This window comes from Salmo salar, chromosome ssa20 (genome assembly GCF_905237065.1).
Source record: "Salmo salar chromosome ssa20, Ssal_v3.1, whole genome shotgun sequence".
Classification (NCBI taxonomy): Eukaryota; Metazoa; Chordata; class Actinopteri; order Salmoniformes; family Salmonidae; genus Salmo; species Salmo salar.
This window is the reverse complement of record NC_059461.1, coordinates 1,613,878-1,627,446: the sequence shown is the minus strand read 5'-3', so window position 1 is coordinate 1,627,446 and position 13,569 is coordinate 1,613,878. Positions and strand designations below refer to the sequence as shown.

The window sequence follows — 13,569 nt, the reverse complement described above, 5'->3', positions numbered from 1 at the left end:
ACAAGTATCACTGCAGCAGACTTCCAAGCATTGGGGAAGAACCCATATTTGATGGACAGATTAACTAGATGTACAATAGGGGCAATCATAGAATATTTGTATCTCTTCAGGAATACAGTGTCTAGACCAAATACATATTTTGTTCTAGAGCTCCTGAAGAAGAAGAAGATAATAATAATAATAATAATAATAATAATAATAATCTCACTGCTGACGCTGAGATTTCAGGAATTCTGAATATTGGCTTATTATTATCTATGGGAGTGAGAACTGTGGTCTTGGTTGAAAATCTTTGAGCCAGTTCCCTTACGGAGCCAACAAAAAAAGTGTTAAAGGTGGTGGATATGAAATTGGAGTCTTGAATTAGAATCCCATTAACCTTTAAATCAGGATGTTTCTTTGACTTTTCAGCTCCTCTCCCTGTTAGTTTAAGATTTTCCAAATCCCTTTGCCATTTCCTTTTACTTCATTGATCACTCTGAAGAACTCTGATTTTGCTATTTGTTTTAATATGCCTTACCACCTTATTTCTCAGTGATGTAAATAGACATCTGTCATCATTCTGAACAGACTTCAGTGCTTTTTTCAAGGAAAACGAGGACCTCTCATCTACCTCCAGAGGTCCTCGTTGAGCCATGATAGAGAGGTTTTCCGTCTTGGCTTATGTAGAACTTTCCTGGTAAAAGAGGTATCCACTTTGTCAATAGCTGACAGAAATGTTCTGAATCCAGACTCTGGTCTTCATTGCTTAACAGATCAGACCAGTCAATTTGACGTATAGCTTAGTTAGTTATAACTTAGTTATTTATTCGATCAGGTCTGTTAGTAAACACCAGATCAATTTGAGTCTGGGATGTCTGTGTTAATCTGGTTGGTCCTTGTATTATTTGAGTCAGGTTGAAATAGTCTGATCTCTTAGAGTTTTCCTGCAAGTTTTGTTTTCCCAGTTTATATTGAAATCGCCCATGAAGATGATCTCGTTATGATCACATTCTTTAAGCATGGCATTTAGATGGTCATAAAACGATCCAATATAATCCAATAATAGTGAGACATATGAGGGGAGAGGAAAACATTCAGCCCCATATATTCAAGGTCATTGGCATGTTTCCAAATGATACGATTGCATTTAAAGTTATTTTTCATGTACATAAGCAATCCACCCCCTCTGTCTTCTCACCTGTCCCTCTTGAATATGGAATATCCAGGGACATTAAAGGCAGAAATAGGAGAAGATTTATCAGCCATGTTGCAGAGAAACAAATTCAATAAATGTTCTACCTGTTCACTCTTAGAAATAATACTACGAATATTCAGATGACCTTCTAATGTTCCTCAATGGTCCCAGAGTAATTTAGACTGATTAACGGTTTGAAAAAGTTTAATGGTACAATGTTTTCTAATAGCTGGTTTTAATGTCCATTCTAGAATGCCTTTCTAACCAATCAGATACAAGTATTCAACAATGCTGTGGTATAATATTAATTAGTTTGCACCATTTGGTACCAGGTAATTACGAATTTTGAAAAATTATTTTATGTACCAGCTAAAATACCCATTGATTCCTCATAAACTCATGGTTTTAACTCCAGTCTTAAGGTACGTATAGTATAACAACATATGCAATTTATCCAAATTGTCTTTCAGTCATGCGTTTGGGTGGCCCCAGTGGGAATAAAACCCACAACCTCTGGCTTTGCAAGCACCACACTCAATCAACTGAGCCACTCACGACCACAGTATCAGCAGCCAACTGTAGGCCTACCACTGCTGATTCGCTGAAGCAGGTCAGTGAGAAAACTAATCATGGCATCCTCTCTGTGAGTCACATGGGTCCTCTACTCTCAGCTCTGAGGTGATCAGAGCTGGGGGGGTTGAGTGGCAATCAGGAGAATTATAGAGAACGAGGTTGGCAGCCAAACCAAGCTCCATGCAGTCTAAAGGTTTACATGCCCTCTATCCATTCTGTCCCATCACTGTGTATCACGCAGAGCCTGTATAGATCATATCTTCTCAGTCTGTAGAATAATCAGAAATAGATTACAAGAAGAGAAGCCTACTTTTGCATGTTTCATTGATTTCCAGAAAACTTTCGATTTTGTAAATAGGGATATTTTAGTCTACAGTTTGTTAAAGACAGGAGTTGATGGGAAATTGTATCACGCAATCCAGTCTCTTTACAAAGTACCAATTGCTTGTGTGCGAATTAATGTTCCGATAGCGAAATTGTTCCGATTGGCTTCCCACACCCTCGGGTGTAAAAACAAAGATATGCCTTATCACCGACTGTTTGCTATGTTTATAAATGATTTTGCAAAATATATTAAATAGTTAAATACTGGAGTAAGATATGATGAAATGCTAAGTATCCTTTTATATACTGATGATATTATTTTGATGGCAGAAACTGAGTTCAGTAACAATTAGAAATTATTATTATTATTATTCTTTTTTTTTAATGAACTTATTACCTTTCTATACGGAACATATGCCCTGTCCGAATCAGCAAGTAGAGCTCTTGGGGGAGTTATAGGAAAAACAAAAACACAAAGATATTTGTTACGCTCTGTATTCCAAACTATACCAAACATGCATGTGTCCTGTTCTATTCAGCAGGAGTGTGGGGTGCAAAGAGGTATCTCAAAAATGAACATGTCCATAACAGAGCAGAACATTACTTTTTAGGTGTCCACAAGTTTGCACCTATACTTGCAATAACTGGGGACATGGGCTGGGAACCCTGTGAAGTGAGATGGAAGGTGTGTATGGTGAGACTTTGCAATAGACTGTTGGATATGCCAACTGCCAGAATAGCTAGTAAAGTTTTTCAATGGGATCTATCCAAAGGGGGAACCTGGGCAACTGAAATGTCTGACCTTTTTCAACAGTCTGACTGTGAACATCCTGTACAAAAACCAAATTAAACCTCTTACATCTAGACGTTCCGCTAGCGGAACACCTGCTCCAATATCCAATGATAGGCGTGGCGCGAATTACAAATTCCTCAAAAATACAAAAACTTAAATTTTTCAAACATATGACTATTTCACAGCATTTTAAAGACAAGACGCTCCTTTATCTAACCACACTGTCCGATTTCAAAAAGGCTTTACAGCGAAAGCAAAACATTAGATTATGTCAGCAGAGTACCAAGCCAGAAATAATCAGACACCCATTTTTCAAGCTAGCATATAATGTCACAAAAACCCAGAAGACAGCTAAATGCAGCACTAACCTTTGATGATCTTCATCAGATGACACACCTAGGACATTATGTTATACAATACATGCATGTTTTGTTCAATCAAGTTCATATTTATATCAAAAAACAGCTTTTTACATTAGCATGTGACGTTCAGAACTAGCACTAAACTTCCTGGGAATTTGCTAACAATTTACTAAATTACTCACGATAAACGTTCACAAAAAGCATAACAATTATTTTAAGAATTATAGATACAGAACTCCTCTATGCACTCGATATGTCCGATTTTAAAATAGCTTTTTGGTGAAAGCACATTTTGCAATATTCTAAGTACATAGCCCAGCCATCACGGGCTAGCTATTTAGACACCCGGCAAGTTTAGCACTCACCAATATCAGATTTACTATTATAAAAGTTTGATTACCTTTTGTTGTCTTCGTCAGAATGCACTCCCAGGACTGCTACTTCAATAACAAATGTTGGTTTGGTCCAAAATAATCCATCGTTATATCCGAATAGCGGCGTTTTGTTCGTGCGTCCCAGACACTATCCGAAATGGTAAATCAGGGTCGCGCGCATGGCGCAATTCGTGACAAAAAAAATCGAAATATTCCATTACCGTACTTCGAAGCATGTCAACCGCTGTTTAAAATCCATTTTTATGCCATTTTTCTCGTAAAAAGCGATAATATTCCGACCGGGAATGTCCATTTAGCTAAACAGAGGAAAGAAAACAAAGCTTTCGGTCGACGCGGGCACGAGCCTGAGTCTCACAGTACTGTAACCAGCCACTACCCAAACGCGCTACTTTGTTTCAGCCAGAGCCTGCAAAGCCACGATTCAGTGTTTTGCCGCCTTCTGAGAGCCTATGGCAGCCGTAGGAAGTGTCACGGGACAGCTAAGATCCTCACTCTTCAATAAACAGAGACAAGAAGAACGACACCTTGTCAGACAGGCCACTTCCTGCATGAAATCTTCTCAGGTTTTTGCCTGCCATATGAGTTCTGTTATACTCACAGACACCATTCAAACAGTTTTAGAAACTTTAGGGTGTTTTCTATCCAAAGCCAATAATTATATGCATATTCTAGTTACTGGGCAGGAGTAGTAACCAGATTAAATCGGGTACGTTTTTTATCCAGCCGTGAAAATACTGCCCCCTAGCCATAACAGGTTAAGGGAGACAAAGAAGACCTCTCCAGTGGGTACCAAAACATTCAAGGGCCATTTTCTCAAGTTATTAGGGCTATCTTCTGTATACCACCCCTACCTTGTCACAGCACAACTGATTGGCTCAAATGCATTAAGAAGGAAAGAACTCCACAAATTAACTTTTAACAAGGCAAACCTGTTAATTTAAATGCATTCCAGGTGACTAACTCATGAAGCTGGTTGAGAGAATGCCAAGATTATGCTAAGAGTCTTGGTGGTTCCAAACATCTTCCATTTAAGAATGATGGAGGCCACTGTGTCTTGGTTTCATCAGACCCGATAATCTTGTTTCTCATGGTCTGAGAGTCTTTAGGTGTCTTTTGGCAAACTCCAAGCTGGCTGTCATGTGTCTTTTACTGAGGAGTTGCTTAGGAAGAATCTTGGTGGTTCCAAACTTCTTCCATTTAAGAATGATGAAGGCCACTGTGTTCTTGGCGACCTTCAATGCTGCAGAAATGTTTTGGTACCCTTCCCCAGATCTGTGCCTCAACACAATCTTGTCTCGGAGCTCTACGGACAATTCCTTCGACCTCATGGCTTGGTTTTTTTCTCTGACATGCACTGTCAACTGTGGGAACTTAGACAGGTGTGTGCCTTTCCAAATCATGTCTAATCAATTGAATTTACCACAGGTGGACACCAATCAAGTTGTAGAAACATCTCAAGGATGATCAATGGAAACAGGATGCACCTGAGCTCAATTTCGAGTCTCATTGCATAGGGGCTGAATATTTATGTAAATAAGATATGTTTTTTATTTAAATGTAATACATTTGCAAAAAATTCTAAAAACCTGTTTTCACTTTGTCATTATGGGGTATTGTGTGTAGATTGCTGAGGATAACAAAACATATATATTTTAGAATAAGGCTGTAATGTAACAAAATGTTGAAAAAGTGAAGGGGTCTGAATACTTTCTGAAGGCACTGTATATGTATGTATGTATGTATGTATGTATGTATGTATGTATGTATGTATGTACAGTGCCTTCAGAAAGTATTCAGACCCCTTGACTTTTTCAACATTTTGTTACAGTACAGCCTTATTCTAAAATGCATAAAAAAATATCCATATGAATTCCCATTCAGTCGCTGAGCGATAAATCTCCGGTCGTCGCCGCTATTAGGCCTACTGATTGATCAACTTTTACTTGTGACAAAGTCAGCAAAGGACATCACTGCATTTGGAATGCATTTGCAGCCCAAATGGACTCAACCAGAAAAATTATACGACACAACTTAGCCCAGTGGGCATGCGTCATGATGTAGCCCAGGGATGAACTCATCATTTTGTATTTTTATTTATTATGGATACCCGGCAGCAGCTACTCTTCCTGGGGTCCAGCAAAATTAAGGCAGTTTATGCAGTTTTAAAACATTACAATACATTCACAGAATTCACAACACACTGTGTGCCCTCAGGCCACTACTCTACCACTACCACATATCTACAGTACAAAACCCACTTGTATGTGTATGTATAGTGCGTATGTTATCGTGTGTGTGTGTGTATGTGCCTATGTTTGTGTTGCATCACAGTCCATAAGGTGTATTTTTATCTGTTTTTAAATTGAATTTTACTGCTTGCATCAGTTACTTGATGTGGAATAGTTTCATGTAGTCATGGCTCTATGTAGTACTGTGCGCCTCCCATTGTCTGTTCTGGACATGGGGAATGTGAAGAGACCTGGGTATGCGCCAGTAGTTCAAACAGACAGCTCAACACCTCTCATAAATACAAGTAGTGATGAAGTTAATCTCTTCTCCACTTTCAGCCAGGAAAGATTGACATGCATATTATTATTATTATTATTATTATTATCTCTGTACATCCAAGGACCTTAGTGGCTCCCGGCTCTGCGTACCCACATCCATACCCACACATTTGTATTTTTTATTTTACCTTTATTTAACTAGGCAAGTCAGTTAAGAACAAATTCTTATTTTCAACGACGGCCTAGAAACGGTGGGTTAACTGCCTTGTTCAGGGGCAGAACGACAGATTATTACCTTGTCAGCTCAGGGATTCGATCTTGCAACCTTTCGGTCACTAGTCCAACGCTCGAACCACTAGGCTACCTGCCTCCCCGTGCGGTCAGAGCCGGCCCTAAGCAACATTTTGTTGGCCCATCCCCAGTCTTTAATATGATATCTGGTGAGAGTCCCTAACAAAATCAATGGGGGCCCCCTTTCGGTAATTCAACCATGATTACTACAAGTATAAAACACGTTAGCTGACATGGGCTAATTGAGTGACTGTCAGTGAAAAACTGCTGATCCACATTTCGAAATTGACCTTGTGTATTCTATTATTCTAACTATCAACAGTAAGTTGAGAACCTGACTAAGTTCCCCCCAAAAAAATTCCCTGTGCCACATGGAACAAGAAACTTTTAACCTGAGAGATGCACAGTGAGGAGTATCCTGAGTGAATAATTTGCGCTTGACACGACAGAGGGGTTTGGAGAGAGAGAGAGAGAGAGAGAGAGAGGCCCGCTCGGTGATCCATTTTAGAATAGCATGAGTGTGTGACTTGTTCACGGTGGAGGATTCACTTGCGTGCGTGTCACTCGCTGTAACCTAAAAAAAAGCTACACTGGATCGAATTGTCTCAGTTGCTAGAACATGAGAATCACCAAAACACTCCACAACTGCACTATCATTCCGGACAAATGAGAGATGGGAATATTAAGTGATGGGCTATGACAAGAGATCACCCTTTTTATGGAAGTGTCCTAAAGCCATTTCTCAGCACAATGTGGTATAGGATAGCCATGAATGATCAGACCATTAGACCTTCATTGCTGATATCATCTGTTTCAATGTGCCTATGGTCATCAATCAAAGCGAATCGAATTACTTTATTGCCCCCCCTGCTGCATCTACTTACTTGGACTAATCGGATACCATACATTTTTTTATTTAACCTTTATTTACCTAGGCAAGTCAGTTAAGAACAAATTCTTATTTACAATGACTGCCTACCAAAAGGCAAACGGCCTCCTACTGGGGCTCGGATTAAAAAAAGAATATTAGCATATAGTAGCATGCGCTCCAGCAGGTATATTTCACTGGTCACCCCCAAAGCCAATTCCTCCTTTCCTGCCAGTTCTCTGCTGCCAATGACTGGAACGAATTGCCAAAATCACTGAAGCTGGAGACTCCCTCACTAACTTTAAGCACCAGCTGTCAGAGCAGCTTACAGATCATTGCACCTGTACATAGCCCATCCAACTACCTCATCCCCATATTGTTATTTATTTCTTTTTTTTGCTCCTTTGCACCCCAGTATCTCTACTTGCACATTCCTCTTCTGCACATCAATCACTCCAGTGTTTAATTGTTAAATTGTAATTACTTCGCCACTACGGTCTATTTATTGCCTTACCTCTCTAATCTTACCTCATTTGCACACACTGTATATAGACTTTTCTATTGTGTTATTGACTGTACGTTTGTTTATCCCATGTGTAACTCTGTGTTGTTGTTTGTATCGCACTGCTTTGCTTTATCTTGGCCAGGTCGCAGTTGTAAATGAGAACTTGTTCTCAACTGGCCTACCTGGTCAAATATAGGCTACTAGCCTAGGGACTAGGTTTGCGTTACCTCGCCCCCAGTCCATGGGCTATATTGCGCGCAGGAAGTATGTCTGGTGCGCGAGATCGGTTTGTGTAATGGAGACCTGCCTTTCTCATAGCCTTTGGTGAAATTATGTTAAATTACGGAATTGCACTGCTGCTGGCGCACCTACTGCCAAGCAGCCCACCATCACTTTCGTTTACAATGCACCCCCACCACTTCTCTCTCTCCCCCCTCCTGCTCTTTCTCCCTCCCTCTCTCACAACCAGACACACTCGCTAAAGCCCGCTTCCTCGCTCTCGCTGGTTTCCTCTCCCTCTCTTTCTCTCAGCCTCCGAGAAACCCTCACCCTCAATCACGTAGGATTGCATAGAGCGAAAAAGAAAGTCTGTTTGCAAACCAGGCAAAGAAGAGTGGACTTCACTGGTTGTTTTGATAGTTCTTTTCACCACAGGCTGCAAGTGAGATTTGTGCTTCGATTTTTCCCACTGGGCACAGACGTCAACTCAACGACTATTCCACGTTGGTTGAAAGTCATTTTTAAGAAATCACGTGGAAACAACATTGATTTAACTAGTGTGTACCCAATGTGTTCGAATGATGTCAGTTTAGAATGCTCATTACCTGTCATGGCAACATATATTTTCCGACTGTTCTCCAACTTGTTGTAACTCTCCGTCTTCCAGAGAACATTGAGGTTTCGAATTTGGATTATTGTTTTACCTGCGGCTCGAGTGTGGAGCCCGTAGTAGTCCAAAAGGCAATGCCGTCCGCGGCTGGTGAACAGTGTGTCCGCGTACATGAACAGTCAACTCAGAAAGTTGTGCAATGTCGTGCACTAGAAATTGACGAGGAGTGAAAACGATGGATAATGAAACTATTTACGGGACATTTTATCAGGATAACTGGGAATAATCTGGACTGGAGATAAAGAGGAGTACCTTGGAGAAATGTGCACAATGTGCTGAATGTAAAATACAAATTAGTTTATTTAGAGATATAGTAGCCTACCTATTTGTAAAGACTGCCTTTGCAATATTTCATATGTATATCGATGTTGTTACCAATAATTTAGATCGCAAATATGTTTGATTTCACCATTCAGCAAGTTCAGTCATTTTATGCACCTTACCTAACGTTACATGTTTATCATTATGGCGCACTTATGCAACCTTATGCATTGGACCAGCCATAATCAGCACCCTCAGCAATATCTTGACAACATCTCGCTCATAGTAGATGCGGAGACGACTCAAGTGGTCTACACTAAGGTTAGTCTACCCGGGGAGATGGCGGCGGCGCTCGCCAGCTCCCTGATACGACAGAAACGTCAAGCAAGAGAGGCAAACAGCGAAAATGTCGCTACTTCGAAACGGCGCACCAGCCCCAACAAAGATCCCCGCTCCTTGTGTGAGAGGCATATATTTACTGTCTTCAACAAAATTCGGTTCTGCAGCGGCAAGAAAAGACCAGTCCGCAGGAAGCCAGGTCAGTGACCTCAGAGCAGGGCTGCGTTCAGTACATTAAAACGTAATAGAACGTTCAATTTAACGGAAACGGCGCTGTACTGAACGACCAGGGAAAAACGGGGAGGGGTTGTGTTGGGGCTTCAAAATATATCGCTTCCCTTTAATTGGGTCAATCATTGCTTCAAGCCACACCCTGCACATCCACTAAGCGGAGCAAACATATCTCAAAGTCTGTTCAAGAATAAACAAAAACGTTTTAGGAAAACGTGTTGTTCAGTACAAATCATTCCGCAATTTAGCAAACGATTAATCGCAAATTCAGAATTTGCTCAAATTGAGCTGTACGTTTTAATCAAATTGAGCTGTACGTTTAAAAAAAAAAATGATACAAAAACCATTAGAACAATATTAGCATCTTGATTTTTGTCCAAAGTAACAGTTAGCAAAATCAGGTAAATTGATGAATGCACACTTTGTTTAACCTCAATGTCAACTTGTTTTCACATTGGATTGTTGTTTTAAGCTGTATAGATAATATATTTTAAATGTTTTCATTGTATTTTGAACGCTTTCAGACTGAGCATTTGAAATGTTTCAAGCACTTTTGGGGGTCAGGGAAAATGTATGGGAGTAAAAAGTACATATATTTAGGAATTTAGTGGAGTAAAAATAGAAGTTGTCAAAAATATGAATAGTAAAGTACAGATACTGAAAAAAGTACAGACTTAAGTAGTACTTCAAAGTATTTTTACTTAGTTACTTTACACCACCGAGTGTGCCACCATCAGAGTCAAATTCAAACTTTTTGCATGTTCTTATGTTGGCATAATACATAATTTTAAAGAAATCCATAACTGAACATTGATATACACATTTGTAAGCAACCTCTCTCCCCTCTTCATTTCACCTCGGGGACATCAGATTTTTTAAATCCAGGTAGCATACTGGTCAAGTGAGTTACAACAGCAATGCAGTAAGGGCTATTTAGTCTGGTTGTCTACAGGTAAATGTTTATTAGTTAGGGGGGTTGCTGCACTGAGTGCCCTTAAAACAACAAAAAACATGAAAAATCACATGACAAAACACAGTTTTAACAAGTCACGTGAAAAAAATGTCTCGTGAAAACAAAAAATGCACGGACCAGACTTGGTTTTTGGACACGCAAAGTTTTACATGGATTTTTCACATGACTCAGACTAGTGATTTTCCAACATTTCACATGTGATATTCTAAACCAGCATGTGCTTTTGAAACTGGTGGGATTAGATCCCAGGTCTCCCATGGGAGAAGCCAATGTCTTGACCATGCATATTTATTATCAATTTCTCTATCTCAGAATATTGAGTGTTCAATTCAAAATAGGGCTGTCAAATGTATAAAAAAAAAAACATGACTATCATTCATGTGATGACATGCTATTTATAGAATAATTAACTATATTTAATTATTATGTAATTTAAATTAATCATGTAACAATTAACTAACTAGTACCTTGGGGCACCATGGGAAAAGTTTGTTTAATATGTTACCATTTCCCGAATTAACTCAAGAATATATCGGAATATCTTGACATCTTAACAGTCAATAATTAATCATTTCCTCATATCAGTCTCATTCTGAATGTTGTTGACCTCGTAAATCTGCACGAACCCTAGCCAAGATGATGAATCAGCGATACACAAATTGGCTTAATTATTTACTAACTAAATAATCACGCAGAATTACATAAACACACACAGTATAGATTATCGATTACTAACATAATGCAATTTAAAGTCCCTAGTGGACTAACCTGATATGACCGTTTGGTTACACAATGAGACGGGAGGGGAAAGATAAAGAGAGTGGGAGAGACGTGGAAGCTATGCTCATGAGAATGAATACTTTGCACATGAACGATCGCTCATTCAAAAATAATTGCAATGTACACTACCGTTCAAAAGTTTGGGTCACTTAGAAATGTCCTTGTTTATTAAATATCAGCACATTTTTTGTCCATTAAAATAACATCAAATTGATCCGAAATACAGTGTAGACATTGTTAATGTTGTAAATGACTATTGTAGCTGGAAACGGCTGATTTAAAAAAAATATGAATATCTACATAGGCGTACAGAGGCCCATTATCAGCAACCATCACTCCTGTGTTCCAATGGCATGTTGTGTTAGCTAATCCAAATTTCTAATTTTAAAAGGCTAATTGATCATTAGAAAACCCTTTTGCAATCATGTTAGCACAGCTGAAAACTGTTGTTCTAACTGTTGTTTAGACTGGTTGAGTATCTGGAGCATCAGCATTTCTGGGTTCCATTACAGGCTCAAAATGGCCAGAAACAAATAACTTTCTTCTGAAACTCGTCAGTCTATTCTTGTTCTGAGAAATTAAGGCTATTCCATGCGAGAAATTGCCAAGAAACTGAAGATCTCATACAATGCTGTGTACTACTCCCTTCACAGAACAGCGCAAACTGTCTCTAACCAGAATAGAAAGAGGAGTAGGAGGCCCCGGTGCACAACTGAGCAAGAGGTCAAGTACATTAGAGTGTCTATTTTGAGAAACAGACGCCTCACAAGTCCTCAACCGGCAGCTTCATTAAATAGTACCTGCAAAACACCAGTCTCAACATCAACAGTCAAGAGGTGACTCCGGGATGCTGGCCTTCTAAGCAGAGTTGCAAAGAAAAAGCCATATCGCAGACTGGCCAATAAAAATAAAAGATTAAGATGGGCAAAAGAACACAGACACTAGACAGAGGAACTCTGCCTAGAAGGCCAGCATCCCGGAGTCACCTTTTCACTGTTGATGTTGAGACTGGTGTTTTGCAGGTACTATTAAATGAAGCTGCCAGTTGAGGACTACTAAAATATTGTCTTCTTGATTATGTCCAAAGTATCTGTTAGCAGAATCAGGTAAATTGATAAAGCACACTTACTTTATCCTCAATGTCAACTTGTTTTGACATCACATTGTTTTTAGCTGTATACATAATGTATTTAGGATGTTTTCATTGTATTTTGAACGCTTTCAGACAATGTGATTAATCACCATAAAAAAAACGTGTGCACTAAAATTACAAAAGCTACCTCGAGTAGCCTAGTGGGGGGCGGCAGGTAATCTAGTGGTTAGAGCGTTGGGCCAGTAACCGAAAAGTTGCAGGATCGAGTCCCCGAGCTGACAAGATAAAAATCGGTTGTTCTGCCCCTGAACAAGGCAGTTAACCCACTGTTCCCCGGTAGGCTGTCATTGTAGATAAGAATTTGTTCTTAACTGACTTGCCTAGTTAAAAATAACTGATTAATTCAGACAGCTCTAATTCAAAATCATCTCTTTGTAGGAAAGTGTCTGTTTATATTCATTCCAAAAGAAAACAAATTCACACATTTTCAAATGCATCCTATTTAAGCCTGTTTATTAAATGTAACAAAAACCAATGGACAGCTAACAATAACATAAGCCAAAAATGGCTAGCTAGGATGAAATGGAAGGCTAATAATAGAGTGGATAGCTCAGAAATAAGAAATAATTATTTTTATGCTCAGGTAGGTAGGCTATGTAACCTTTTTATAGAATGGGGTTACAGAATTTGCAATTCCACATTTGGAACATTACTACTGCAACACATTAACACCTTTTCACATGTGAGGAGAATAACACTATTTCACCCCCACATGTGAACTTACAATGGTTGTGACGTTTCTTACATTTGAAACTGCAAATGTGATTTTCACTTGATTGTTTTTCAATTCACATGTAAGGTGAAAACATGTTATTCTCCTCACGTGAAAAGGTGTTGTTAACATGTAAACTATACATTTAATACATGTGAAAATATGGTTTCACATATGAAATCTAAGCTCAACAAGTGAAAACATATATTTATCATGTGAGAATGCGATTTTCACATATTTTTGTTGTTGTTGTGCGGGTTCCTCCAGTACTTGAAGTGAAGGAAGGCACACTAATGAACTGGACCAGAGCTATTAGTGTCCAGGGTAAGGTGAAGCATTTTTGGTGAAGAATGCTTTATTGATCCACCCATGGGCCACTTCTCACAGTAAGGCTACAAGTTAGTTAGAGGTCTGAGAGTATCATATCTATCACCGA

At 39.2% G+C, this 13,569-nt stretch overlaps 1 protein-coding gene across 1 annotated transcript in view; it reads left to right on the top strand.

Annotated features, from left to right (window-relative positions):
- LOC106579787 (fibroblast growth factor 12) overlaps positions 1-13,569 on the top strand; it is a 97,855-nt gene that overhangs the window by 51,783 nt on the left and 32,503 nt on the right.